Here is a 3,894-nt window from a genome sequence, read left to right as displayed (position 1 = left end):
AACAGTGGCCAGCAATGGGTCAGAGAGAATTTGAGGCAGGAGACCAAGGCATGGAGGTGGAAAAGTGGAGGATGGGTATGAGAGCAACTAACTGTGTGAAGAAACATAGTGATATTTCAGCCTGCAAAGATAGGTTGGGTCCGATCAAGAAGCATCTTCAGTATCAGGCTAAGGAAGTTCAGTTGCCCATGATTCTTCCCTAACCCTTGTAGTTCTAGTGGGTCCTATTTTTACAATAGCATGTGTCCTCATGTATCCTGGTTAATCTGTTTACGTGCCTACCAATTGTATTAGTCTGTGAGTGATTCTAAGTCCTGCTAAGTCATTTATTTATCTTCCTACCATAGACACCTAGTCGGACACTTGCCACATGGAAGGAGCTTGGAAAATGTGGCATTAATTGAAGCCAACCTCAAGTTTTGTGGCATGAATATCTTTCATTACCTGAAAACACACCACACACGTGCATGTGTGTGTGTGTGCGTGCATGTGTGAGCACACACACACGGTTTCATAAAGATTTAAAAATTGACTTTTTCCTCTCAAGGTTATGGACTCTCGATTTTCTTACTGAATTCAGCAAGATCCATTTTGGTATGAGTTGTAGCTTTAACAGACTGCAAAAGCTGTTGTCAGCTTGGTGATTACATTTCATGTTCTCAATTTTGGAGGGCAACAGTGTGTAAAAGATTTGGATTCTCAATTGCCTCAGAAAAGGCAGATTACTGGCAGCATTTACTCTAGCTAAGTAACAGATAAACTCCTAAACCCCAGGGACTTAGTATGATTAAAGAATATTTATGTTTTGCTCAGATAATAGTACAATACAATCACTCCTGGAGGGTGGCCTTTCTCCACATGTTTCAGGGAGACAGGTTTCCTCTATTGCGTGGCTGCTCCACCTTCACATCATGACTCTCAAGGTTGTCCTAGTCATCTCCAGTCTAGCCAGCTGGAAGGGAAAGGCCATGTAGGGTCATGAGTCAAGAGCTAAATGGACCAGGCCTGGAAGCAATAGATGTCACGTTTCATTGGTCAGAACTGACACAGGGCCATGTGTAGCCATAAGGGAGACTGGGAAGCGTAATCTAACAGCGTGCCCAGGAGAAAATGGAAATAGTTTTTGGTGACTTACTAACCAGTATCCTCCACAGTCTTTCCTTCTGGTCACAAATTTCCTATTCTATCTGTGAATTAAAAGATAAGTTGTTCATCCCTTCTCCCACTCTATATACGGTGGATCAGAGAAGGGATAACTACAATAAAAACTCTCTTGGAAAACAGAAGAATGGAAGACAGTTATTAGTTGTTGGTACACGTGATATCCTGCTGAGCAGGTTCAGGAAGGTCTCCTGCCCTGTGGGTGGGGAAGGTCCTTCTTTAGATTCTGATTCTGCTCTCCTCTTGGAACTCCCTTGTCCACTTGGTCCATCCTCTGGGTGGATCTTCCATGTCCTATATTCCATGGCTGCACCTGAAGAGGACATTTGGGAGTTCATTCTTCATGAGGGCTGTACAACTTTCACAGCCTGCTTTCTACTTGTGCAAGCATGAGGTCCTGATATGGTTTTAATGTTCAAATAGCCAAAGGCTTTTTCAGGTTGAGATCATGTTTATTTGGCAGTACGGTTCACCCAGAAATTTAGAAGGTTTTTGATCTGTTAGCTTCTAGTCAGTTCCACGTGCCAGTAAATATATTCAAAGTTTTGCCTAGATGTTGTTCTCAAGTCTTATTTATTTACTTCTTTGCCCCCATGCCCTTCTTTCTCAGTTTAATGGTGGTTACCTTGAGGACAATAGGTTTGGGTGGCGGCCACACCATTAATGTAACTTTGTAACAACACTGAGGTTTTGGAATAATTTAAATGATTAATTCTTATTGATTGTTAATCATATTACAAAGAGTAATACAATATTAAAATATCTCATACTCAGTAAATTAATATGCACTTAGAAAATCTAATGATTACAGGTAAAATATAGCATATGGAACTTTCATTTAAAAATACAAATTTTATGAAAATTTAAAAATGTTTGAGATTTTGGATAAAGATATATCTTAAAATATTATGAAAAATATTCTTTATTCTGAAACAATGTCAGAAAAGAATACCCCAATTCCTCTAAAACAACTAGTTATTGTTAGTTATCCAGTTGCTGTTTTTCATAAAATTAACAAGAAAACATATTTACAATTTTACATCGCAATCATATGTCAAGTGATTAGGATTAAAGAAATATTTTTGACATATACATTAGGTTGACTATTATATTTTCAAAAACAGTGTTCTTTCACTCATTTAAATTAAAAGAATTAGAACATGCTTAAATCTGGTTCTGGTATTCTAAAAGTATTTGGAAACACTTTTCCAAATACTTCCAAATATTTTTAGTACAGAAATCCATCTGAATAGATTTACTAATAGTCTTTGTAACCAAATGAAATTAGTTTTTTGTGGTTTTAAGAGTTCATAGGACTTGGGCTTCCCTGGCGGCGCAGTGTTTGATAATCCGCCTGCCAATGCAGGGGACACGGGTTTGTGCCCCGGTCCGGGAAGATCCCACATGCCACGGAGCGGCTGGGCCCGTGAGCCATGGCCACTGAGCCTGCGCGTCCGGTGCCTGTGTTCTGCAACGGGAAAGGCCACAACAGTGAGAGGCCCGCGTACCACAAAAAAAAAAAAAAAAAAAAAAAAGAAAGAAAAAAAAAAAAAAGAGTTCATAGGACTTAATTGTATTTGAAGGTATTAGGAGGCAGCCCCATCTTTCCATCTGTTTCTATGGTCTGAAATCACAGCTCTGCACAGTGGACATATATTCTCTCTGTAAAACCATAAGGCAATGAATACACTCTTTAGAAAAACATGCTGACTGATGGGAAGAATAATTTTCTGAAATTCAGCTTGACATACTGAACAAATATCATCCACATCTAAATAAGTCACTCTGTAACTTGGCTGTGTAAAAAATATTCACAAAACCTATCTGAAAGTTTTCAGATTTCCAAAAAAACCCCAAAAGCTATAAAATGAGGTAGAATAAACACAGTAATATCCTAAGAATCTATCTAATTATATTATTAAACTCCCTGAAGCAAATAAGGTAATGAAACCAAAACTGATATGGGAAAAAATTCAGTAAAACTGACATAATTCTTCTAAGAGCATAAACCAGTAACCCTTGGATTTAAAAAGCAGGATGAAAGAAGACACTACTATAATAAGATTTTTTGAGCCTATGAAAAGCAATTTCAAAATGAAGTCTGTAATTCTGATAATCCAAAGTACTTCTGAGAAGCTTGAATGATCCAAAGTAGGATTTAAAAAGATTAAGTTGTAATAAAGTGACTGAGAATGAAAGAACAGAAAGTCCTGCTAAGAATACTAGTAACCAAGCTTACTGAATCTTTGAGCACCTTTTTCTTAGAAAAGCCTGATTTACAATGCTTTTGTTTGCACAGTTGAAAGTTGTTAGAAGCCCAGTTCCAAGAAACATTCCACGTATTTCTGGAGCTTGGATTTTCAGCACATCCTTTAGGTATGGAGTTTATCCGGATGTGAACATTCCAGAATGAAGGCAAGGCCCTTCTCCTGTCCATCTTGTTGCTCGGGCATTTTAGGAGGCTGAGGCAGCCTCACTGCCTGCAGTTCCTGGAGGACTGGTGTGGCCCTGGGATATGTTTTCTCTGATCCAAATTTCTTTGCATCAGGACTGTGTTTCCTCTCATGATGTTGAGTGGACAGAGGCCTCACGATGGTGTCAGGGACAGTGGGAGTTGCAGTCATACCCCTTCAGTCAGGGCCATCACCCTCAAACCCCACCACAAGTAACTTCGGTTAGCCCAATGGCAGCAGCAAAGCTGGATTTTAATAGGTTTTTGTGTTTGGGGTCTAA

The 3,894-nt window shown here is 39.0% G+C and overlaps 1 pseudogene; it reads right to left on the bottom strand.

Annotated features, from left to right (window-relative positions):
• Window positions 1-904: 904 nt before the first annotated feature.
• Window positions 905-3,495, bottom strand: LOC131763715 (E3 ubiquitin-protein ligase RNFT1 pseudogene; annotated as a pseudogene).
• Window positions 3,496-3,894: the final 399 nt, after the last annotated feature.

This window comes from Kogia breviceps, chromosome 1, assembly GCF_026419965.1.
Source record: "Kogia breviceps isolate mKogBre1 chromosome 1, mKogBre1 haplotype 1, whole genome shotgun sequence".
In the NCBI taxonomy this organism is placed as follows: Eukaryota; Metazoa; Chordata; class Mammalia; order Artiodactyla; family Physeteridae; genus Kogia; species Kogia breviceps.
The sequence above is the reverse complement of the archived record's forward strand: the minus strand, read 5'-3'. Positions and strand labels throughout refer to the sequence as shown.